Raw genomic sequence first — 27841 nt, 5'->3', positions numbered from 1 at the left:
GAAATCATCATTACATTTAAGACATTGAACATTTTTGTCACCTAAAAAAATTCCCTTGTGCCAGTTTGTGGCCAGTTCTTCCTCCCGTATTCAGCTCTTAACAAACAATGGTCTGTTTTCTGTCCATATTGTTTTGCCTTTTCCAAAATGTCATATGAGTGAAATCATACTGTATGTACTACCATTTGCTTCTAGTTTATTTCAATTAGCATAATTGTGAATCATTTCACAAACATTTGTGGATCATTAATGTTGCTGCATTGCTGTTTTTTATTCCATTGTATAGATGTACCAAAATGTGTATATGTCTTTCCCTTATTGATGGACATTTGGGTTTAATCTGGGTAATTATGAGAGAGATTGGTATATAATCATGGATGTATAGGCATTTATACAAACATATGCTTTCAATTCTCTTTCATATCTACCTAGGAATGAGATTGGTATGGATGTATAACTTTATGAGAAACCATCAAAATATTTTCAAAAGTAGCTGTGTCATTTTCAAAAATAGCTGTGTCATTATGCATTACCACTAGCATTGCATGAAAGTTCCAACTGATCTGCATGCTCACCACTTGATACTGCCAGTTTTGTTTTAAAGCCATTCTAGCAGATGTTTGCTACCTCATTGTGGTCTGAATTGGTATTTCCCTTAATAAAAAATGAGGTATAGTATCATTTCATATGTTGATGTGCATCCACATAGTCCTTGGATAAAGTTTTATATTTTGCACATTTTAAATTTTTAAATTATTTTTGAATTTTGAAATTTTAAAATATATTTTTAGTATCAATCTTTCATTTTATACACACACACACACACACACACACACACACACACATATTCTTTTGAAATATTTTCTCCCAGTCTGTGACTTGTTCTTTGATGTTTTTAACAGTGTTTTTCAAAGAGCAATTTTTTTTTAATTTTTTTATTCTGTTGGATGCCAACATATTTGATTTTCCTTTTATGATTCATATTACTGGATGTTGAGTCTAAGCTTAACCCAAGGTTGTATAGAATGTCTCCTGGGTTGTTTTTTCTTTGTAGACATTTCCTTGGAGATGTTTTATAATATCTGCCTGTGGTGCAAAGTGTGATTCACATTTATTTTTGCATAAGATGTACAATTTTTGCCACATCATCTGAAAAAAACGTTGAATTACTTCATCTACGTAATTCTAAATTTTATAATCCTAATATATGAGTTTAATTAAATAACCCAGAGGTACACATTTTACACCTTAAATATATACTTTTTCTTTTTCTTTTTTAAGCAGAGTCTTTCTCTTTCGCCAGGCTGGAGTACCAGTGGTGCTAGCTCGGCTTGCTGCAACTACCACTTCCTGGGGTTCATGCGATTCTCCTGCTTCAGCCTCCCAAGTAGCTGGGACTACAAGCACATACCCAGCTAATTTTTGTATTTTTAGTAGAGTTGGGGTTTCACCATGATGGTCAGGGTGATCTTGATCTCCTGACCTCATGATCCGTCCACCTTGGCCTCCCAAAGTGCTGGAATTACAGGCATGAGCCACTGTGTCCAAATATACACAATTTTTTAATTTGTCAATTCTACCTTAATGTAGCTGAATAAAAAAGCTCATTCCTTTACTCCATCAGCTGGTAGCCTCTGGCACTTTGGGGAATACAGTATGTGATAAGACTAAAAGATTTCTTGGTTGTAATGTCCTTCATCTTAATTCGTGCAAAACAATTCCTTTAATCTGAAGAGATTGTAGGCAGAATCCTGTGTGATTGTTCAAATATATAGTAAACTTTGTGGTAGTGTAACTGGCTTAGGTCTTGAGGTCGGGAAAAGGAAGCCAATACCTAAAATATGTGTCAGTTATAACCATGATTAATCATGTCCCTTTTTGAGCAGAAATCCAAAGGTAGCAACTTGCTACTAAATGCCTGGTTGATTATCTTAAAGTGCCATACTAGAGACTCACAGTTGATCTCAGTTGCTAAGAGATTGGGCATTTTACTAGAGAAATAGCCAGATCAACCTTATTGAGCGGGATTCAATGCTGTCAGGCCCTGCAAGTCTCCATCGCTACTATTATGGCTACTCTGTGCTTGAATTTATGCTGCAGCAAAGGAGTGTCTGAGCATAGATGCTGGCTGATGTCACCAAGCTGCTGTTCAATCTGCACTGTTAGTGCCTCTTCCTTGTGAGTGTTCTTTGGTAGGCATTAAAATGTCATATATAGACCTTCATATTTTGTTAAAATTCCTATATGTTCATCTACATGTCCCAGTCCTGCCAATCTTTTTCCTTCGATCAAACCATTAGCTTCTGTGAATGTGTCTATATATACTCTTAACCATGGACTTTCTATCTCCATGCGCTGTGGATGACAAGTTGTATCACCCTAAGATCTGCCTAATAGGTAAATTTATAATCACCATTCTTTTTGGATCATCTGTGAGCGGGACTGTTGTACAACCAGAACTGATTTTCAGCTTGAACCCACTTACCCAGGTGAGGCCCTGGGGAAACTCAGCCCTTTTCCTCCTCTGTCAGATGGCCATAAGAAATTACCCCTACACCAAAAGGAAGAATGAATGGTGGTGGGAAAACTGGTGTGTAGATTAATCTCACCATCTGAAATTCTTTGTGCCTGATTCCATATACATTGTTTTCTTCTTAAAATGTGTCACTGCTAGGCCTTGACCTTGGAGCTTGTGAAAATGACATAAATACAGTGCAAGATGGGCAGTTCTGGTCAGATGGCCACTTGATGGGCCATGTTCATCTGGTCAGTCTCTATCAGAGCCCTTTTGCATGCTGGGAGATGCTTTCTGAATGCAGATACAGACAGTCTGACTTAGATACGGAATCTGAGGGTTCTTTTTTGTTGTTCTGAGACAAGAGCTTGTCACAAATGTAAAGGAAGAAAAATAACTTTTCTTCAACTCTGATAAATGTTTAGTTAAAATGGACCACTGTAACAAAAAGCAGATTAACGAGAGGAAAACCAACAGTAGTTTATTAACATGTATATTTCATATGGATGCGTGAGATACCCAGGGAATGAATAGTTCATATCTAGTATCTTAAAAATAAAAGTAGATTTTTAGATAGGTAATAAGACAAAGAAAAGGACTTTGAGACTCTAGAAGCAGCAACTTCTGGGAAGGCAAATAAACAGTGGAAAAGCTAATTATCACATCTCATTCCTTTTGGTTCATATCTCCATGCACAGGAGAGAGAGTGAAATCCCAAGCGTGCATCTGCTCAGTAAGTCAGTCCACCTTCCTTCAGGCACTGACGATGACTGCTTGAGTGATGGTCAGGGTTTCATACAAGTAGCACAGTGTGTCCAGCTTCCATTCCTCTCATTCCACGTTGATAAGGAATTGGTGGAAATGCTCCAGGGTCAACTCGTCCTTCTTGCCAAGAATCCAAATGGGGGCCCTCATGAACTTCTTGGTTACCTCAAGTACATCAGAAGGCATTGCAGCTAATAGCAAAACTACCTGGGTATTGCTGTTAAACTTTTGGAATATGTCATAGATCTGGTCCTTGAATCCATGGCTTAACATTTTATCATCTTTGTCCAGTACAAACATTTTGATGTATTTGGGAGGCAGATATCTCCAGTTAACCGTATCAAACACATGTCCAGCAGTACCGACAATGACACAGGAGCTTCCATCTGCAGTTTCTGCACCTCGGTACACACACTAGTGCCCCCAGTACAGACATAATAGGAGGTACCCATGCAGTCTCCTAGTGTCATGACCACTTTCTGTGTCTGCTTAGCCAATTCTCTAGTGGGTGCTAGGACCAAAGCCTGGGTGGCCTTTAGATCTAATTCGATCTGCTGCAGAATCGATATGGCAAATGTGGCCATTTTTCCAGTCCTAGATTGGGCTTGAGTGATCACATCATAACCCTTGATACAAGGTAGAATGGCCTGCTGCTGGATGGCAGAGGGCTTCTCAAAACCGTAGGAATAGATGCCATGGAGGAGAAACTCCTAGAGGTTAATGTCATCAAAGCTGTCAACAATTTCATTCCAGTTGCTCATAATGATGCTTTTGGGCTCCATCCCACCAGGGCCATTGTCTCAGGATTGGAAATCCTGACTGACACCTGTAATCCCAGCACTTTGGGAGGCCTAGACAGGTGGATCACTTGAAGTCAGGAGCTCGAGATCAGCCTGGCTATCATGCTAAAACCCCCTCTCTACTAAAAATAAAAAAAATAGCTGGGTGTGGTAGCACAGGCCTGTAATCCCAGCTACTCAGGAGGCTGAGGCAGGAGAAGGGCTTGAACATTCAAACCTGGGAGGCAGAGGTAGCAGTGAGCCAAAATTGTGCCACCACACCCAGCCTGAGGGTGACAGAGTGAGATTCTGTCTCAAAAAAAACCAAACAAACAAACAAAAAAAACTAATTATTAAAGGATTCTTCTGGTACCATCTATCTACAGGCCAATGAGGGTCTAAAGTGGTCTTTAGTGAACTTTACCTTTGTCCTCCCTGGTGGGAGGGTGACATTATATCTTCTGTCTTTGTGAAGCTATGTTCTACTTTTATGGAAGTAGAAAAGGGCAGAAATCTTTCCTGCAACTACTTCTTCATTGCCTTTAGCTCAACAGTCCTTCCTGTTTAGGAGAATTGTGGCATATTCCGATCTCCTGCAGCACTAAAGATACCTCAAATGCACGAGTCTATAGGTTTATGGCTAAGGTGGCATGGCTGCTTTGATTGTAACGTGAACCTGATACGGATCCATTTCCTTCTCCAGGCCCCATTTAAAGCTTGGAGACTCGCACGTTACTCAGGAAATGGGCTGAAATTATTTTCTTAAGTGTGGAATATGTTGCCTCCAGAGACCAGAGAGGCCTACCAGTCATGTGCAGGAGTCAAAAGAACACATGCACCATGTTTCATGACCTGGAGCTTACAGCCTATGCATGTTTTCCAGGATTATTTGAGAGAATAGAAGACTTTTTCCAGGATTCCTCTAGATATTATAGAAGACAAATTGGTGGCATGGATTACACTGAGAAAAACCATACCTACATCATTTTTTAAGAGTCTTTCTTTAAGATTTACACTAATATCTGTTGTTCTCCCTAAGATGTAATAGTGTTTTTTATTCACTGTCTCAGTGAGGCAGAAATCGTTGAGCAGTTTCAAAGGCTTCCACTTGAGTGTCCTCACTGGGCTAGGTCTTGCCTTACAGAAGAAGTAACATTGAGGAGCATGCCAAAGGCCAATATGATCATATCAATTAAACATTCTTGGACCTAAAGCAATAACCATCAAGGGGATCTATTTATCCGTTGAATCTACTGTGACTCACAAATAGGCCAGTACTTTATCATTTCTCCTGAAATAGGAGACTCTGATGAAATTTCAGGCCCCGAGAATCAAGGTCAAAGTCCTCTGTATCAGCGATTAGCAAAGTTTTTCTTAAAATGTGCCAAATAGCAAATATATTAGGATTTGAAGGACATAGAGTTTTTGCATCTCAAGTATTCAACTCTACTGTTGCAGTGTGACAGCAGCCATAGATAATGTGTAAGCAAGTGGATATGGCTGTGCTCCCAGTGCAGGGGCCTTAGGTGGCCTTCACCTGGGAAGAGTGTAGCATTTCTGCAGGCCCATAGTGTTTGGAATAACCTCACAATTTTCAAGGCACTGCCCCTTATATCCCCACATCCACTTGTAAGGTCTTACTCCTCTTGAATAAGGACACTGACATGACTTCATAGACTTGCTGATTTTGAGAATTCAACATTTATTTTATTTTTATTTTATTTTATTTTTGAGAAAGAGTCTCACTCCATCATCCAGGCTGGAGTGCAGTGGCATGATATCAGGTCACTGCAACCTCTGCCTCCTGGGTTCAAGCAATTCTTGTGCCTCAGCCTCTTGAGTAACTAAAATGACAGGCATACAGCACTGCACCTGGTTACAACCTTCCTGTTGGCTCTGCTGTTTTTATTATTAAATTGTTAATGTGATCCTCAACTATTTCTGCCTTATGGCTATAGGAGATGAGTCTTTATGTGCTGCTAAAATGCCCTCTAACTTTCACATTAGCTATAAATTAATGAATTAATCACATTCAGCTTTTGTTTTCCTTTTCTAAAATATTGAATGCTCAACAAAAGTCAATCCATTTTATAAACCTTATAGTTATTACCTTCCATGAACTCTGAAATCATGCTGCACTCATTCATCCACTTCCTTCCATCAATGAAAGTTTAACAGTTGCACTAGTACTTCCTACTGGGAGCTATCCCTGCTCCACCTGTCAGCCATCTGGCCAATTATACAGATGCAAATGTCTCTTTATAGTCTATTTTTTAAGTCTACTCTTAGCATTTAAGTTTGTCTTCCTGTGTTCTAGAAATCATATGCAAAAATAGAGATTTGCATGTACTTGGTATATAAGGGAGCGTTCTCCAGAACAACACCTGGAAGGAAGTGGAAGGAGTAAGATTAGCCAGAGTTGAACTGTGTGTGATGCTTCTGCAACAGAAGTCTTAGCCAGTCTATGCGGAATTCTGAACCTTGCAATGACCCTTCAGATATGTCCTTAACTGAGAAAAGAGAGTGGGTCTTTACACTTCTGAATTGAGCAATCAGTGAATATGTGCTTTCTCCAGCATTAGTTGAAGCAAGGTGCCTTTGCTTGGCTGAGGATGATAAGGTTGCCTGCTACTAGGTTTCTTATTCTCTGGCATGCTAGTATGAACTTTTGCACATAGCATTGGCATTAACATTTTAAAAGAATGAGCAGAATTAGATGAGACCTCTTCAGGTCTCAACTTGAAACTGGGCAAGCATCACATCTGCTGCATTCTATAGGACAGAGCAAGTCACAAGGCCAGTACATGTTTGAGAACTGGATTAAGACTCCACCACATACTTGCAGGTGTGAGAGGTTGCATTGAGAAAACTTACATTCAGAGGGTATGTGTACCAAACAAGAAATAATTGGAGACACTTTTACAATTAATCCACTGCATATAGGGCTAAGATTTCAACTAATTATTATTTTTTTCCTATACATTTTATAGGTTATTCAACCTCTAAAACTTAGGATTTTAAAATAGAACTCCTTACTAATATTTGGGGCTTCATATTTTTTCTCCTACTTTTCAAAACCAAACCAAAACGTTCAAGGCTGTTCAAAGAAAAATATAATACATCTTTGCAAGATTTAATAGTCTAGTCAATAATACAAAACCCACCTTTCATTTTCCTTGGTAAATGTATTTTACTTGATTGCCAACCACCAAAATAAACCCTGGCACAACTGCAGGATTTTCAATTCTTTCAAATAGGAACTGGAAGTAGCAGAAATAGAATTGAGGGAATGCAAGGTCAGCACGTGATGTGTGCTTATAAAGCTGCTCTGACTACTGTCCCCACTGATTTATACTTGTCACAAACTGAGGGCTTAGTTGTGGTGCCAATTTTCTTTCATTATTATCTTTATTTTAAAGTGATTTGTATGGCAGATGAAAAAATGCATTGCAGGAAGTCAAAAATTCTAAGTAATCTTAGTGTAATTTTGGAAACTAATATGAAGAATGGAGTAAGAAAAAATTTGGCATTTGACTTCTAAGTATGGGAGATAAGATAATCTAAACAAAAAATATACCTAATATGCTTACTAAATAAGATGTGTGGCAGGAATATATAAATTACTACAGTTTCCTTATGTACAAATACCATTAGGTAGAATATGTATACAAGATCATCAATGGCCACAAGGCTGGGCTAGGTGTGATGATTATTATTTGTCTGTATTCTCTATTTGGGTCTTATTTTTCAGTTTACTTAATAGGTCTCAGAACTTTTAAATTGTTGCTAATAACATCCCAATTTTTTGACGTTGAAATCTCTCAGCTTTACAGTCTCTGGCTTATTTCTGTAAACGGCAGCTGTTTCACATTCTTGGAATTTCAATTTCTGAAGGTCAGTGTTAGGAACCAATTCAGACTGTCCTAAATTATTCAATCTATCCTAGAATGGGAGAGATCTGAAAAAAAGTTGACAGGTTAATTTCCTAGATTTTGTTGTAGAAATCAGCCTACAAAAGTCCTATTGCTGACATGATAGCTTCATTATTATTTGTGTTTGTGGGGTTTTTACTCATTTATGTAGAGGAAGATGACGTTTAAGGACACTAGCTGTCTCCATGTGCTCTTTGTTGGAGCTGGGTATTTCTTATCAGTGTGAGGTTGATTGTGAAGACATGTTTGAGGGAGAAAGCACAGGATAATAAGCGCTTGACTGCCTTATCTTTCAGTGGGATCATGCATTACAGAATATGTTGAATCATTTCCACATCTTTAAGGGTGATCATTTGAGTGGTGATTCTAAGCACTGACTTGAGGTCAATTAACTCTAGAGGTAAAAATATATTTTATATAGCAATATATGTAGTAGTTCACATAAATTATTAAGTGATGATGGACACAGAGTTCTACAGTTCTGAGTTTACCATAAAATACTCAAATAGGAAAAGTCTTCCCATTATCTGTGATGTTACCCAGGCCCAAACCTAATGAGACTAGTCCTATTTTTTGTTGTATGGAAATTTTGTTATTCATCATTATTTTCATCTTTCTTATCTATTTTGCTATACACAACAAACCACTGAGATAGCTACCGGGCATTTCCTCATCTTTTATAGATGAAAAAAGTGGAGGTATGGACTTTCAAAATATTCTCCATACCTGACATTCTTAAATTGGTAAGATTCTATCACAATTAGATTGGCCCAAAAAAAGGGCAATGTGTAATTCTATACAAAGGGATACAGAAAATAAAGAAATAAATGTATAAATTGGATACTTTTAAGTAGTGGTACATATTACAATAAAAATGAAGGAAGGTAACATAATCAAAAAGTAATCACTGAGCCCCTCCAAACTATGTAATTAAATCTGGCTATAGTGAGGGCCTTACATTTAAACTGAGATTTTAATTTATCACGGAATTACCTTTGTGGAGATGACAAGAGAAATCAACAAGTGCAAAGCCACCTGTTACTCTTGATAACCTGGATAAAAGGTCAATGTGGCTGCTATGAGCAAAGTAAAAGTGGTATCATGTGTAATCAGAGAGGCAGGTAGGGGCCAGATCCTTTAGAGACTGGTCATTGTAAGAGATATATATTAGAAGTGAAGTGGAAAGCTATTGACTGTTATAAACAAGGAGACACCATTATCTATTTTGAATTTTTGGAAAAATCATGCTATTTGGATTTTGGAGCAGGAAGAGCAGTAAGGATCTATGGTGTGAGCAAAACTGAGACTCAGACTTGATCTATAGCAATGATAGTGGGGAGGAGTGAACAGTCAGTGTATATATTGAAGTAAAAGTGCCTGAAGATTTGCCTACAGATTAAAAGTGAGAAAGAAGAGGAAAGAGGCATGAAGAATAAGGACTTGGATAAGTAACTTGGCAGATGATGATAACATGTATCAAGGCAAGAGGAAATGGGTGGGGCGGTGACAAGGTCAAGTTGATATGCTTATTAGAATTAAGTCAAAGTGCCACATAGGCAGCTGAAGTACACTTCTGTAGTTCAGGCAAGAGGTTGTTATTAACGTAGGTCTCATTGGTAGATTGCATTTAAGACATGAGACATGAGATAAATGAGATTTGCTGGAGAGAGAGTACAGATAGAGAAGAGACACTGGGACACTGGGGACATCAGAAGTTAGAATTTCTACTGGAATCCTTTCAGAGATAAAATTACTACTGCTTCAACTTTTTCAACTTTTATTAATGGCTATAATCCTAATAATTTATAGTATAGTTACTTTATAGTTCATATGTATAAAATCCAAATTATTAACCTTTTAATATCTTGTATTAGATGCCTTGTTCTTATCCTTCAGTTTTCACCTGTATTTATTTATTTTTAATGGCAAAAGAATATCTTCTTGGCTATGAATGGCAAGGCAGAATGAAAAATAGTGGAATTTATGATAAGATGTTGTTTGGAACCAAACTTTCTTTTACTCATGACATAAGTCACTGACTACATTTTTTTCCTGATAGAGAAAATACCCCAAACCAAATACAGCTTCAAAATATGTAAAAATATTGTTTCTCTTATGATCCAGCAAGAAACAATTGTTTGATAAAATGCAACAACCTTCATGTGAAGCCCATTATGACAATTATGGTTACTAGGATGGATACTTTATAAATAGATTTTAAACATTTACACTGTGTAGACTAACTAAAACTTTTCACTTTTAGAAGATTCTGTTCTTTAAAAAAGAACAGTCTCACACACACCCAGAACAATAACAATACAACGTACACACAGTACAGACATTTTGTAAAAACTGAAAAAGAAATAACTAAGGGACAATTGTTGTGGCTCATGCCTGTAGTTTCAGTACTTTGGGAAGCCAATGTGGGAGAATTGATTGAGCTAAGGAGTTCAAGACCTGTCTGGGCAACACAGTGAGACCCTGTCTCTATTAAAAATAATAATAATGATAAAACAGAAAATGAAAAAGAGGTAACTAAGCTTTTGACCAAAGGTGCTTGAGAGGTCACATGCTGCAAATGACTGAAATTATTCTTGTTAATTAGTATGTGAAAACCATCAGTCAGTGGATTAGGTTAGACTTAGAAAATTTCTTTCAATGGGAAATATAGCTCTGTACAAAATCCTTCTAAGACTTTGCTAATTTTGAAACTAAGAAGCCTTAGAGCTGCATGTGGGACATATTTGGGTTAAAAGGATTCCATTACAGTTCTCTTTGAAGATCAAGAGGCATATAATATGGCAAAAGAGTGAGGAAGTGAAGTCAAAAATTATCAAAGTAATTGCAACTTCTTTAACATTAGCCTGGGATCTGAATTCAGAAACTTTGGGACCCACATAAGCCCCATAAGGAGCATACTTAATACTAAAGTAATATATACTGCATTTTAAGTTGAAGTGATTGTTTTATATCTCTGTCTTATCTTAAAAGGAGGTCTTTTCTCACCTTTTCTTACCCACACATCCAGTTCTTAAGCTTTCCTCACGTTCTGATGAAAAAGAACTCCATAAATCCAGCTCTATTCAGGCTGTGAGACAGTGTGATTTTGTAGGGGGCACACTGTGGCTCTGGATTTATAGCCTTTGAAAAAGCCTCTACCCTATGCCAATGGTGCTAATGGCCAGACAGAAACTCACGGGAGGTCTCTTTTGCTTCAGTGTTAATTTCTAACAAATGCAATAAACTTTTCAAATTTTGAAGGAGGCAAACAAAATTGTTTCTTTGTATTTTCCCCACACAAAATTTCAAGGTTGACTTGAAGTCATACAAGGTTTAGTAATTTTCTGAGTGTTTTTTTATTTTTTCCTGTTTTTCTTAAGCATTTACTATGTAGTTAAACTACTTGCAAGGAACACGATGTCTCCACAGCTAAAAAACTGCTCTAGCAAAGCAAATACTCATATCATCAATTATCATTTAAACATGTCTCAGAAAACATTCTTTGAAGTAATCCTTCCTCAAATCCTATTTGAAACTGGATTTATATAATGGGTAAGTGGGTAAACATTTATTGGAATTAAATGAATGAAGGGAAAATCAATTTTGTCACGTACAAAGTTGTTATCTTTAAACAAACGCCTAAGTGTTACTACTTCTCAAAATTCTGGGAAAACCAGATGACGTATTGTTAACCAAGTAATTCCTAACTCATGGCTTGGAAGTTAGTGAGGATTTATGAGAATTAAGGTTAAGTGAAGATGGGCACTGAAACAGTTGAGTGGCTACCAAAATATGCTTTTTAGTTAACACAATTTTACATGTTTTTATTTATCTTATCTTTCCATTTCTCTTTACCTAATAATTTGCCTACTCTTCTTCATCACAAGGACCATATGTTACAACAATTTTGAAATCTATTAAACAACTCACTAGTAATTCAGTGTCTTGTTTTTGTATGAAGGATTAATTATGAATCGAATACAAATTACTTTCAGTGTTATATATAACATATTCTTATTATCAATAAAAATAATCCAAATATTCTCACTCTTTCAAATTGGCATTAATACAGGAATGATACTTTAAAAAATCCCGCTTAATCCAAATTACTTAAAAAATAACTGTTTTCTACAGTAATTCTGCTCTTGAAGTAGAGGTTGTAAAAATAAACTTGAAGCACTGATTGATGTAAAAAATAATTAAACAAAGTAAAATATAATCTTCTTATCTCACTCCTTATCCTGCACTGCTTGGTACATGATAAGACAGTAGCAACTGATTCCTAGCAAATGGATTGCAATTAAGTAAATGTAGAATATCCAAAGGATCAAATATTAAAGTGCACATCTTGGATTTAGATGTATAACAGTAACAGCAGCTTATAAAATTCAGAGATATGAGTAGGGTTTGGAGGCATCACCCTATTTCTTTGTTGGATGTACTCCACACCCAACTTGCCCAAAACTAAACTTAAATTTCCAACGACTATAGGAGATGTTTTAGACACATGCATCTCATATCTGACCTTAAATCTTAGAAGGAAACTTCAAGATTTCCTCTTTATTTATTGCTTTCTCTGTTTTTCTTTCCTTCCTTTCTTTATTTTTGGTTTCCTTGATTTGGAACAACTTTGAATATAAAGTAATTTTTGATGATTTTTGTAAGATTTATCTATTTTTTAATTTATTTAATTTTTGGTAGGAGATGTAATTGTGGCTATGAAGAAGAATGTCCTATTTCGAGGCTATGGATATTAAAGTTTTAGAGACACAGGGTGATGTTTGTGTGCAATATATTTTCAAATGCTTAAAAAATACATGCAACTGTGCACACATACAAACACACAGCAAATTTGCTGAAATGTTAATACATTTCAATTCTAGGTAGGTGGCATGTGAGTGTTTTTAGTAAGTTTCTTTCCATTCTTGCATTTTTGACTTCTTTTATTATAAAAATCTGTAAAAAAAAAAAAAGATCCTATAATGATCAGTTTTATGTCAACTTGGCTGAGCTCTAGTAGCAATATTTTATCAAACACCAATCTAGGTATTGCTATGAAGATACTTTGTAGATGTGATTAAGGGCTATCACCAGTTGACTTTAAGTAAAGGAGGTTATCCTAGGTTATCTAGGTGGGCCTGATTCAATTGATTAAAAAGCTTAGTACCAGAACTGAGGCTTCCTTGAATAATAATAATTTCTGCCTGTGGAATGAAGCTTTAGTTCATGCTCTAGAGATTCAGTCTCCCTTCTTGAAGATCTGCCCTATGGACTTTGAACTTGCCGAGCCAGCCTCCACAATCATATAAGCCCATTCATTGCAATAAATCCTTTAACATATAGCTCCTACTGGTTCTGGTCCCCTGCTTGAAATTTGGCTGATATATACTCTCTCATCCAAAAGCTTGCTGCATATTTGACATGCCATACGTGGTACACTTAGCTTAGACTGGGGACAATGTCAGAACAAACTGTGTAACTTCCCCAAGGAGGAGACACTTGATTCAAGGTCTGAAAACCATGTCATATTTGATATAAAATGGTAAAGAAATTTATTTTGAGACAGTATCTCACTCTGCTAATCCAGGCTGGAGTGCAGTGGTAAGATCTCAACTCACTGCAACCTCTGACTGTTAGGCTCAAGCAATCCTCCTACCTCAGCCTCCCCAGTGCCTGGGACTACAGCCACACACCACAATACCTAGCTAATTTTTGTGTTTTTTTGTAGAGACAAGGTTTCGCCATGTCGCCCATGATGGTCTTAAACAAGCAGTCTGTTCACCTTGACCTCCCAAAGTGCTGAGATTACAGGCTGGGATTGCACCTGGCCAGGAATTTATTTTTATACATATTTAAAATGAAATTAGTCCATTAACATAAGAAATTTAGGTGTAAGTAGTAGATACAGGGACTAAAAACATTATTTGAAGAGGGTTGCATGACTTCTTTGAATACTATTTTGTAATGGAGTTTTCTAACAAACAGTCAATTAAAATGTGTGAAGTGCATTATGGGCAAGAAGCTGACTTAGCACTTTTAGGGCAACAGTCAAAACATTCGGATTTATGTGTCTTGTGAATGTATTTATTGTTCAATTAACGTTCAATGCAGAGGATACTTAAAGTTTGCATTCCTTATGTAGATGATGGAACGACTTGTCAAATAAGACTCTTTTTTTTCATATTCTTAGTACAATTTAAATTTTCTTAGCATGACAGATTAATCTACAAAATCCAATCTACATATTTACATATAAATTATCTATAGAGATTGTAGATCTACAAGTAGAGCATAAATGGTTTAAAATTTAATGATACAGTCATTGGCAAGCAACTTTATTCCAAGATATCCCATTTTACTCAAAAGCAGCAATAGTGAAATTATAACGGGAAGTATAGAGGGTGGGAGTGGAGAACGGAACGAAGATAAAAAAGCCAGGAAGTTTGGCTGTACTGTGAATAGTAGCATCATCAACCACTAAATACTCAAGAATCTGAATAAGTGATTTAGCATTTGACGTCACTTATTTTGTCAATCCAAGTCGTTTTTTCTTGTCATTCCCTTTGTGGCATTAAATATATGGCCTTCAGCACATGGCTTTCTATTTCTTGTCTTTAAACAACTGCTACTGTGAATGTAAATTTCTAACCAAAGCCTGGTGAGATTGTTTTAATAACACAAACACAAGCTATGTTTATGAATGAGGCCTAAACATTCAGATGTCTTTTATTTTAGTCGAGGAATTAAATGAAAATTGAAAGCATTTATTGGCAAAATGTTTGTTTTGTCTAAACTATATGCAAAAAAACCCCACAATTTTGTTTTTATTCACCTGTTGTTCAATCATAAGAAACTTTCATGAGAACTTAAAGCAAAAATTGCTGAACTGTATATCTGGAAAATCAACGAACATGAATACAAAATGCCAAAATAAATGAAAATGGTTTTGTGAATACCCTCTATCAGAAGAACAATTTCTGAAGGGAAAAACAATGCCGAAAAGCATTAAACAAGGAGAAGTACAGATTTTGCTGGACTTTAGCAAATATAGGTTTAGTTCTTTAGAAGTACACCTCACAAATTGATTTTGGAAATCTGCTCAAGTTTAAAGGTTGGCTAAAACTTCCCTGCTTTTACAATTTTAGATGCTTAGCAAAGGCATTTTCAAGACAATACTCAGAGCCTATGAGAGAGAATAACACACTCAAAATGTTGCCAGACTGAATGCATTTAATAACCTCTGCATTTACAAACAATAACTTCAAAAATGTCCCAATCTGTCTCAAAAACACCATGGTGCATTAACTATTTAACGGGATTTTCTTGAGCAGCAATGACAACAATAAACATTTTTGGTTCAAGAGGATCCCTTTTCCTTTTTTCCTTCTTAGATTTTAAAACGAAAGCTAAACCGTGTAAGACTCTTTTCCTTTCTCTTTTTATATTTTACAGAACCCAATGCATATCAACTTACTAAAGCATTATAAAGAACAAGTGTTTCCAAGTGTTCTTGCTTCCTGTCATTTTCTTCTCCCAAGGTTGGTCAGAGAGGCGCATTTAACGTGCTGCAGATCATTACTTTATCTGTAAAGACTTCTCCCATGGGTGTGAGGCAGAAGGAGTAATTGTTGAAGTCGGGAATTGTATGTGTTCCCCGCCCTTGTGATTAACTCAGACAAGAAGGGATGTGGCAAGAGCAGAGCCTGGAAATCTCAGACTTGAGATAGAAACCATGTTCTTGTTTTTCTCCACTGATTATGTTCAACGGTGCCAAATAAATAACCCTGCAAATTGGGAAGGGTGACCAGGAAAGCAGAGTGGGAAACAACGGCAAACAGAATGACAATCTCTATTTCTCAAAAATTCTTTTTCTAATTTAGTGTGTTATTTGAGTGCCAGTAAATATTTTTGTTAATGTTTTTGCCTGATGGATCTGTGTGTCTTCTTTTTTAAAAAATGTTTGCAATCATTTTACCTTTCTATGAAAATACTTATTTAAGGTGTATTATGGTTTTGTAATTAAATCCAACAAAACTAATGTGATAATTTTAATGAATGAATTAATAGGGAAGAGAGTCAGTAGGGAGTGCCATCCAAGATATTAGCCAGCATTCATGACCCTTTCCCCTGAAGGCCAGTAGCATCACCTCTTTGGTTGCGATTATCATAACATCTCTGCATGTTGGCAAGTGTCTCTCCTACAGGGTTACGTTTCTACCCCTTCAACAAACTGAGCTCTAAGGAAAGACAGCACTGGCAGTTAGAATGAAAAAAAAAAAAAAAAAAAAAAAAACTAAAAAATATGATATAACTGTAGAGAAATAACACAAATAAAGTCAATCTTAGAAGGTAATAGAGTGAAGAAAGATAAAAAGAAGGGTGGGTGAAGATATGGGTTTGGAGAGAGTAAATGTATAACTGAAGGACTCAATTTTTCCCCAGAAAAGTAAAAGTGGAACAGATATGAAATGTGAGAGGGTGGTTTGATGTTAGTAGGTTTTTAGTGGTTTGATAAAGGACATGATTAAGCTTTTGCAATAATTACTTGCCAAGGAATGTTGAGGAGCAGCTGAGGTTGAATAATAACCTGAAGTAGTGCCAATAGGCAAGCTGATGAAATATTCCCCAGCAATGTTCAACCTCAAGGGAATCAGTCAATAGAAAACAAATGGTGAAAATGATCAGCGTTTGAGGTTATCACAGGGCAGGTGTGGTTCTGGAATAAGATGCACAGAAAGAGATCCCAGGATAAAATGTAGGTAAAATGATTAATGATTAGATCCAGGCTGAGTTATCAGGAAGAGAATGAGTGATAATGGAAAAACCGGGAAGAAAAATCAGTGAATTATTAAGTGTTTGGAGGTTTTGATAAATTCCCAAACTGTGCTTCATGTAACTAATAAAGTGGGACGAGTAATACCGTAAAAAATGTATTTGTTAAAAGAGTTGGATGTATGTATATTAATCCACGGAAGAGAGTCCTCCTATTGGAAATATAGAAACAGTCCCTGTGCATTGCATATATACTGATTTGAATGTTTAGAAACCCCCCTTACCAATATTTATTTGTATATGTGTATGTATATACAATATATTAACTATATCAATCTTTTATCTATTTATCCATCTACCTACCTCTAGTTAACATTGAGAGTTTTGTTATTATTTTTTTTAATCATTGACTTCTTACATCACGTTGAACGAAAGTCAGTGTGTCTATACAATCTATATGCTAATCAAGTAGGACTCATTAGAGCTAATAGAGAGTTTATGTTTGTCTTTTATTGTCTATTTAAAGCTGTGCAGAGGAGAACATTTTTTCTCTACCACTAGATAGACGTGTGGGGAGGATGCTATAATTTCTGGTCATTTTTATATAGTACAAAATATATGGTCCACTTTAAGGGGTAAACATAGTCTCATTTTTTCAGCAAATTGAAGTATCCAGTTACATATCATAAGAGTCCCTAGGGAGTGCCTTCTAAGACATTTGTCATCATTCACGGCCCTTTCCCCTGATGCTGGTAACATCACCTCCTTAGTTATGACAGTCATAACATCTTCCCACATTGACAATGCCTCCTACTGGGCCAAATTTCTCCCCCTACGGCAAACTCACCTTTAAGGAAAGAAAGCAATGGTGGTTAGAAAAATAAATAAATAAATAAAAATAAGTAAAATTATATAACTAGGCCAGGCATGGTGGCTCACGTCTGTAATCCCAATACTTTGGGAGGCCAAGGCAGTGGATCACGAGGTCAGGAGATTGAGACCATCCTGGCTAACACCATGAAACCCCGTATCTACCAAATATATATATATATATATATAAACAGCCAGGGGTGGTGGCACATGCTTGTAGTCCCAGCTGCTTGGGAGGCTGAGGCAGGAGAATCATTTGAATCCAGGAGGCAAAGGTTGCAGTGAGCTGAAATTTTGCCATTGCACTCCAGCCTGGGCAACAGAGCAAGACTCGTATCAAAAAAAAAAAAAAAAAATATATATATATATATATACACACACATATATATATATATACATATATATATAAAATATATATATACATATATATAAATGTATATATATAGTTATATATATACATATATATACAGTTATATATATATTTTTTGATACAAGTCTTGCTATCTATACGAGTCTATATATATACAGATATATATATCTATATATCTATATGTCTCTATATAATTATATATAGATATATACATGCATATATTTATATATAAAATATATATATTTGTATGAGATATATATTTATATAAAATATATACATATATGTACATATATTTTTTATATAAATATATATATATTTAATATATCAATATATGTATATATTGATATATATATAGTTATATATAGAGAGAGATATATAGTTATATAGATATAGATATATAGCTATATAGTTACATATATAACTACAGTGAAATAGCACAAAGAAAGTCAACCTTAGAAGATAAGAGAGTGGATGAAAACAAAAAGAAGGATGGGTGAAGATATGGTATTTTAATATCTATTTGAGATAATTTGTCTTTCTATTCCTCTGTCAGCTAGAATCAGCCTCAGGAAGGCTTGTGGCTGTCAGAAAAATTAATTGGAGTGGACTTCACTATTCTTGTCACTCAATTCTAACCCTGCTGATAGATGCTACTTCTAATCCCTAAGGGTGGTATGAAGGGAGAGAAGATGCAGAAGGAGGCAGAGAGCATTCCTCCTTGCCTGGCGTGGCACTACTGCATGCAGCCTTCATATGTCCTGTATCTAGCAGGTATTTAAAGCTGTGCCTTCTCTTGCAAGGTATTTTGTGAGTTCTTCGAAGACAACTAGTTGGTTTCCTTTGACTATAGCTTCCATGATATAGATGATGCCTCTCTGTTGCCTGGCCACTGTTGATCGGCTTCAGCTTTCTCCACCAAGAACCACTTACTGTTGAATTCTTGGGACTATAGGATGCATCTCTGGGTAGGGATCATTTTGGATGCCCTCCAGGCTAATGTTCCTGCTGTATATGCCACACCTAGTCCCTGGGATGCATGCATTTTGACCTACCTTTCACCAGCTGGAAGTGCAGCTCCTTTCCAGCTACAGCTCCCTACTTTGCTCCATACTATTTTCTATAATAGCATTCTCAGCAACAATGTACAAGAGTTCCCATTCCTCCACTTTCTCACCAACATTAATGTTTCATATTTTTGATAATAGCATTCTTACAGCTGTGAGATGATATCTCTTTGTGGCTTTAATGTGCATTTCTCTGAGGATTAGTGATGTTGAGTTTTGTTTTTTTTTTCATATACTCGTTGGTCATCTGTATAACTTCTTTTGAGAAATATCTATTCAGGATACTTTTCTAATTGGGTTATTTGAATTCTCACTATTGAGGTGTTTGAGTTCCTTATATTTTGGATATTAACCCCTTATCATATGTATGGCTTACAAATATTTTGTCCTATTCTGTGCATTTTCTCTGCACTCTATTGACTGTTCCCTTTTCTGTCAGATTATTTTTTAGTTTGATAGAATTCCATTTGTCTATTTTTATTTTTGTTGCCTATGCCTTTGAGTTAGTCTTGTTTTTTATTATTTGCCCTTTCTAAGATTTATGTAGAAAGAAATTTTGAATGTTTTCAGCACAAAGAAATGGTAACTGTTTGTGGTAATTAATATGCTATTTGCCTTGATTTGATCATTATACATTGTAAAGGTATATGGAAATATGGCTCTGTACCACAAAGATGTGTACAATTATGTGGCAATTAAAAATAAAGTATTTTTAAAAGGTAAATTAATGGTAATTATGGATTTGACCATTTGAGGACTATTGATGAAAAAATGTCAGAGAGCCCTATGAGCTCATCACCTAACAGAAGAATGAAAACTTAGATGTAATATAAATAGTTTTTTTTTTAAAAAAATCTAACAAGTTTTAAAAACATGGGCTAAAAATATTTTGATAAACTTATATACTCAAAATTCTATTCCTCAGAATCTACATCATAGGAATAAAATTAGTTGTATGAAAAGTAATTGTATGAAAAGATAAATGTCTGAGGAATATTAATTTTAGCATTCATTGTGGCAAAAGAAGAAATGAAATGAATGCTCATTCATTTATAACGGGAATGCTGAATAATCTTTAGTGCATTTAGAGCATGAAGCCACTTAACAAGCATAAATCAAAACTATAGCAGTTGAATTATAGGCATTTCTATAATATATTATTGACTGACAAGTACAAGTTTCAGAAAACTATAGAAAACATAATCTTAATATCGTTTAATCATAAAAGATTTTTTTTGTATTTTTGGTTTGTTTTCCTGAGAAAAATCTATCTGGAGATGTTAATAAAATAGTATTATTCTTGTAAGGGCAATTATAAGGTCAAAAATTTATAATTTTCCTTCTCAAAACACATTTCTCAGTTTGATTTCATTATTTGGATTGGATAGTAATCAGTAATTTCATGATGATCATTTTTAGTGTGATGCTGTGATATTCTAATACAGAGATACGCCAATTTTCTTTGCTTGAAGTCTACTTTGTCCAATATACATAGGTAATCCAGCTTTCTTCTGATTATTATTTGCATGAACATGATACACCTTTCTCCATCTGACAATCTGCCTTTCATTTGATATGTTTAACAATTTATGTTTAATATAATTATTAAAATGTTCTGACTTAAAACTATTTTATTTATTTTATATTTATTCCTTCTGTTATTTTCCAGTTCTTCCTTAACAGTGTCCTCTTTTGTATCATTTAAACTTTAATTTTTATTCAATTTTAATTTATTGTGTATTTATTTATTTGTTTGTTTGTTTATTTACTTATTTTTAGTTAGAGTCTTGCTCTGTTGCCCAGGATGAAGTGCAATGGTGTGATCTCAGCTCACCACAACCTCTGCCTCCCATTTCTTTTTTTTTTTTTTTATTGCATTTTAGGTTTTGGGGTACATGTGAAGAACATGCAAGATTGTTGCATAGGTACACACATGGCAGTGTGATTTGCTGCCTTCCTTCCCTTCAGCTATATCTGTCATTTCTCCCCATGCTATCTCTCCCCATCTCTCCAATCCCCATCCCTCCGCCATTTCCCATCAACGAACTCCAGTGTGTAGTGCTCCCCTCCCCGTGTCCATGTGTTCTCATTGTTCAACACACACCTATGAGTGAGAACATGCAGTGTTTGATTTTCTGTTCTTGTGAAAGTTTGCTGAGAATGATGGTTTCCAGCTTCATCCATGTCCCTACAAAGGACACAAACTCATCATTTTTGATGGCTGCGTAATATTCCATGCTGTATATGTACCACATTTTCCCTATCCAATCTATCATTGTTGGGCATTTGGGTTGGTTCCAGGTCTTTGCTATTGTAAACAGTGCTGCAATGAACATTCGTGTGCATGTGACCTTATAGTAGAATGATTTATAATCCTTTGGATATATATCCAGTAATGGGATCGCTGGGTCAAATGGCATTTCTATTTTTAGGTCATTGAGGAATCGATACACTGTCTTCCACAATGGTTGAACTAATTTACACTCTCACCAACAGTAGCTGAAAAACACAACACGAGAACTCCGCTTCCTCATTTCAAGTTATTCTTCTGTTTCAGACTACAGAGTAGCCAGATTACAGGTGCACACCACCATGTCCAGCAAATTTTTGTATTTTTAGTAGAGATGGGAATTTGCTATGTTGGAGAGGTTGGTCTCGAGCTCATAACCTCAAGTGATCTGCCTGCCTTGGCCTCCCACAGTGCTGGGATTACAGGCATGAGCCACTGCACTGGCCTTAACTGTGTTTTTAATAATGTCCTTTGTCTTTCTGTGGTTACTTTTAATATATGTTCTAGGGATTATGTTACAGGCAGCAAATTTATGTAGATCTGCAGGAACCTCAATTTTTGCCTCCTCAGAAGAAAGAATTTGACTGAGGGACATAAGGCAGAAGGAGAGACCTAGCCAAGTTTTACAGCAGGAGCAAAAGTTCTTTAAAAAGCTTTGGAGCAGGAATGAAAGGAAGTAAATTACCCTTGGAAGAGGGCCAAGCAGGTGACTTGAGAGATCACATATACGGTTTGACCTTTTGACTTGGTTTTTAAAAATATTTTGGCATACTTCTTGTCTTGTCTTACTTCTCCCCTGATTCTTCCCTTGGGGTGGGCTGTCCACGTGTGCAGTGGCCTGCTAGCCCTTGGGAAGGGACCTAGGAAGTGTGTTTACTGGAGTTGTATGCGTGCTCACTTGAGGCAGTCCTCCTTGACCAGTCAAATGTCCCTAGATGGTCATCTACCAGTTAATTTCTGCCATTTTTGCCCCTTAATTTGGATGCTTGAGCCTACTGACCCAACTCCTGACATTGTACTGGGAAGCTGTAATCAAATCACGTTTCAGTTTTTTTTTTTCTATCTATTGGGAGACTGCTTTTCCCCAGTGCTGGCTGCAGCCAATTATTATTTTAGAGAAACAGTGTAAAAACCACCTGACCATCATCTGATGATCCCCCGATATTACTGATGGGGGCTCAAGGATGCTTCTTTTGCCCTCTTCATGTCTAACTCCTAACATAATAAATATGCATATTTATATTTGTAATGTCCAACTAAAATCATTATTTTCCCACTGCACGTGGAATGCAGAAAGCTTACCATCCTTTGGGGTTCTTTATCCTCCTACTTTATGTTGAGTCGTCTCATGTATTACAGCAACATATAATTAAAATACTATTAACAATGTTATAATTTCCCTTCCACTTTCAAACATGTTTTTAAAACTCAAGAGAAAAATGATAGTCTATAACACTTTCTCAATAGTACTATTTTTGTTGCTCTACTTTCATTACTAATGTTTCAAATTTCCCTCTGGTATTCTCTCTAAAGAAGGTCCTTTAAGGCCAGGAGTCGTGGCTCATGCCTGGAATCCCAGTACTTTGGAAGGCCGAGGTGGGTGGACCAACTGAGGTCAGGAGTTCAAGACCAGCCATGGTCAACATGGTGAAACATTGTCTCTATTAAAAATACAAAAAATTAGCTGAGAATGGTGGCACATGCTTGTAATCTCAGCTACTGGGGTTGGGAGCCTGAGGCAGGAGAATCACTTGAACCTGGGAAGTGGAGGTTGCAGTGAGCTGAGATTGTGCCCTTGCACTCCAGCTTGGGGCAACAGGAGGGAAACACTGTCTAAAAAAAAAGAAAAAAAAAATTTCTTTAATTATCCTTTTAGTAGAGATCTGCTGGCAATTAATTTTCTGAATTTCATTATTTAACTTTCATTTTTAAGGAGAGTTTTACTACATAAATAAAGTCTGGATTGACAAGCTTTCATTTTAAGAACTTAAAAATGTTGTTCCTCCCAAAAAGTAGGTAACTACGTAAAGAGATAGATGTGTTAATTAAGTTCATTGTGGTCATCATTTCACAGTGTGTATGGACATCAAAACTTTATATATATCTTAAATGTAAACAATTTTGATTGTCAATTATAGCTCAGTAAAAATACCTTTATAATTTAATAATTGTGTAGTCTAATTCACCAATTTATATAATTATTTATATATTTATATATAAATATATATAAAACCAATTTATCTAATCTTTAAAAACCTATTCAATAACAAATAACTCCTATTTTATTATATTTTAAATAAAATTTATATTCTGTTTAAAAATTTGCATATAACTACCAAGGATCATTACACTGAACATTTTTTGGCTATTGTATCCTAAAATATTATAAGCTGATATCTCAAACACCAAGACTGATGACACAAAATAACTGTGATTTCCAGTTCTTATCTCTAAAGGCGTGTCTTCATCAGGCAGGATGTGGAAATGTTTGCTTAGAGGTGAGGAGCAGGTCTTAAAACAATAAAGCTACAAGAGGGAAAGCTAAAATCCCTGACCCAGCTCTTGAGAATGGGATGGTCAGGTCTGGGAGTGGGATCGGAAGCACCAGGTGAAGTCACTGGCTTACTCAGTGTGTGAGAAAATGTGCTTCACCAGTTTCTCTTGCTGATTCACATTTTCTGCATTAATAACATTTTTTTTTTTCCTGATTACATGAACTGCCAAGTAGAAATCTAGGAGCTCAGATGTGGGAAATGAGTGACTGCTCATCCTATTCACTGTGATAATTGAAATTTATTTTTTCATTTGTCTGCTCATTATTATCAAAGAGAAAAGTGCATACTTTGCTATACAGAGCCAACATCCATCTTGAGCTTATGCAAGCGAGGGCTCAGAGAGGAAGAAATGGAGAAGAAAAACCTGAAAACAGGCTAGACAGGGTCTGGGAGAATGAAGGGGGTCAGTTAAGCAGAGGAAGCCTGACGCTGTCCCAGGATGTGGCTACAACCACAAAGCATAAACTTGCTTGTCTACATTAATTTTCCAATCCCATCCACCTTCTCATACGTTCTAAGAGCAGGAATGTGCAGCAGGTAGATTATGAAATAACTTCACATACTCTCCTGTCATTTTTTTTTTAATTATACTTTAAGTTCTGAGATACATGTGCAGAATGTGCAGGTTTGTTACAAAGGCATACACGTGCCATGGTGGTTTGCTACACCCATCAATCCATCATCTACATTTGGTATTTCTCCTAATGCTATCCCTCCCCTAGTCCCCCACCTCTGGACAGGTCCCAGTGTGTGATGTTCCCCTCCCTGTGTCCATGTGTTTTCATTGTTCAACTCCCACTTATGAGTGAGAACACGCGTTGTTTGGTTCTCTGTTCTTGTGTTAGTTTGCTGAGATCATTTTTAATGGAGGACTAGGGCCTGATATTCCCTGAAGTTCCAATGACAGTAAGTTTGTTTTTGTTTTTGTTTTTGTTTATTTACATGGGGTTTCAGGGACAACGAGAGAACGAGGTCTGTTTTGGGCGAACCCATCATGCAGGACAGGATACTTTTCTCACACCTCCTTTGTCACAGGCAGCCTGCGTCAGTCTCCACATCTGGCTCTACAAGCCGTTTTAGTCTCTGCGATGGCTCCTTGCTCTGGGAGAAACCACATGCCTCAAAGTCAACATCATCTCTCACTTCCATCCATTCCACCACTTATCTATTGCATGTCAACAGACACCTGGGGGAGGAGCACATTTCAGCTCAACTTAGGAGCATTCAATTTCCCATACGCAGGGCTTATATTGAGGGACGGATACCACTCTCAATACATGCTCTTCCCAATACGAGGTAGTTTTATATAAAAGTATAGAAAAGGGCATCTTTTCTATAGTGAAAAAATCAAACTAAACTAAAAAGACGTAAAAGACTTGAAAATAACGCAAGTCTTTTAAAAGCCTCATTGAAGCAAATAACTGTCACTGAAATTTTAAAAGTCCCTGGGGAAAACCGCCTAACCATGCCAAGGGCCAAAGTCGCTGCGCTTCATTGGCTCCAACCACTCCTCACTTGTACCCTCATGAGGAACTCATGGACACCCAGCTGTGGCCTGTCTAAAGGGAAATGATCTCAGCAGTGCTGGGTTCTGCCCCTCCCTGTCACAGCTGGTGATAGTGATCTCCCTTTTTCTTAGTTCCACTTCTAGAAAACAACAATAAAAAATGAGTTTACATTCTGACCAGTGTCTCAAAACTATGTTCGTTCTCCTACCACATCTGGCCAGCTATATTGTTCTAAACTTAGTTGGCTGTTCTCAATTTATACTAACTATGGTTTGTGCATGTATAATAGACACTCTTGTTAACATTGAGGTTTTTTATTTTAAAGAAAATAACTATTCATTGAAATTAGTTTTTATTTTATTATATTACTGACATGTGAGACTTGGCATAAAGAATTTTTTTTTAACTGGGAGTGCTATCTGCTTAAGAGAAATAAGAAGAATGGAGTTTTAGGGTCCCCTAGAAAGAGATATTTTCTATTATCCTCTTTTTATAACAATCAGAGTTGCTCTAATGTCTCCAGTTTCTGTATTTCTTATTTTTTTCTTCTTTCAGCATTTTGTTACCTTGAGGCCAAGAGATGACATTTGAAATAATTCTATCTAAATCCAGTACACAGTTATACCCACTGTACCAAGAAAATGATTCAAAAGTCTCTTCTGATAAATTGCAAAAATAGGTACAACTTTTTACTCTTGTTAGCTTCTTTCCTTGTGTAATGTGACTTTGAAGCTCTACTATTGTATCAAGAAATAAAGTCTATGATCTTTAGATTGGTCTTGTGGACACGCTTTGGCCAATGGAATACAGCACAAAAAGGTGTTGATGTGCACGTTCCAACTCTAGGCCTCAAGAGGCCTTGTAGAATTCCACCTGCTGTCCTGGGATCTCTGCCTTGCTCACGGAACTGAGCCTGGGCTAGTCCACTGGAGGATGAGATCTCACAGAGCCCATAGTCGCACGGGTCTCCTTCCTACCCAGTAATACTGCAGACAAATGAGGGGTCCATGTGAGACCAGGAGGAGTGCCTTTCTTAGCCCAGCCCCTATGCTGATGCACAAAATCATTATCTAAAAAACAGTGTTGTGTTAAACCAGTAAATATTTGATGAGTTTGCTATGCTGTTAAATGTTTGTTTTCAGCCACTGTATTTTGTGATAGTTATACAGTATAAAGTAACTCATAATAATTCACAAAATAATTCCAAATGTTTTGACTCTAATCAAGGTCTCTCTAGGTTTATATTTTCAGTCTCAATCCTGGTACTTTGTCCCCTTGAAATATATTCTCAATTCATATACTTCACATGTTTTCTTCATCCAATACTGTTTTCTGTTACTCTATATTTCCATATTTTATGGGTATTATGCTTTCTTAGTACAATATCCTCACCTACTTGTTCTTGTGAACTCATATGTTTTTTGAGACTTTGTTCTGGTATTATTGACTTCATAAAGGTTTTTCAGCTCTTCCAAAAGGTGGAAGTCGTTGCCTGTCTGTTTCTACAATAATTCTCATGTGTCTTTCGTGTATAGCATTTATCACAAGACACTGCATTTTCTGTCTCCAGGACCTAGCACAGTAGTAGACGTAGCTGCCGTAGCTTCACCACTCGTCACCAGAATTTGTTCTCTGCTCTCCAACCTCACCTCTGCAGAAAGAACCCACTTCCACACTGTAGCCAATACCACTGTGTCAATTTCAACTTAGATCTTACAAAACATTGTGCTTCTTCTCACCCTTGTACGAGTTTCTAATTGCTATTATTTGGTTCTTTCAGAAACCATATCAAATAAAGGAAAGGGAAAAAGCTGCTAAAGCTTACATGCTAAAGTGTGAACAAGAAATTAATATCAAGTGTCATTATTTCACTATATTGCAGAAACAACTGACTGAGGCAATAGGTAAACTAATATTTGAGGGACAGACAAACTTAAGAGTCTATGTGTTATCTTAAGACATTTTAGGAAGAAAGAAATGGAATCAAAACCTAGGACATTTTGGTTGAAAATAAATTAGCTTTCTTAAAACATATTAAATAGTCCTTATGTCCTTAAAGGAACAGCCAACAATGAATACATTTCAGTTCTTTAAATTTGAACACATGTTCATCAGTCTTTGTCAGAGATCTCGTCTTTGTGCACATCTAGCCTGACTGAAAGTTACATGTTGTTAAATTAATTTTTACCATAGCTGAAATAGATGCTAAGTACTCTCAAATATTAAGGTTTTATCTCTAATGTCATACAGCCCATGACAATATGTGAGAATGAAATGTATTTAAAAAGGAGTGGCATTGCTTCTCCTTTGAGGGGATGGAGTCCGTATATTACATGAAAATGCTGCTAGCCTACGGCATTTTTTGTAAAACCTTTTTAATGAAAATATTTTTCTTGGGGAAAGGAGATAGTTATGTTTTAG

At 36.3% G+C, this 27841-nt stretch overlaps 1 long non-coding RNA gene and 1 pseudogene across 1 annotated transcript in view; one reads left to right on the top strand and one right to left on the bottom strand.

The window, feature by feature from the left end:
- LOC141581963 (uncharacterized) overlaps window positions 1-27841 on the top strand; it is a 201469-nt gene that overhangs the window by 70480 nt on the left and 103148 nt on the right. The window lies entirely within an intron of this gene.
- LOC101039078 (eukaryotic initiation factor 4A-I pseudogene) lies at window positions 3065-26374 on the bottom strand (annotated as a pseudogene).

This window comes from Saimiri boliviensis, chromosome 18 (genome assembly GCF_048565385.1).
Source record: "Saimiri boliviensis isolate mSaiBol1 chromosome 18, mSaiBol1.pri, whole genome shotgun sequence".
Lineage (NCBI taxonomy): Eukaryota > Metazoa > Chordata > Mammalia > Primates > Cebidae > Saimiri > Saimiri boliviensis.
This window is presented reverse-complemented; position numbering and strand designations above follow the sequence as displayed.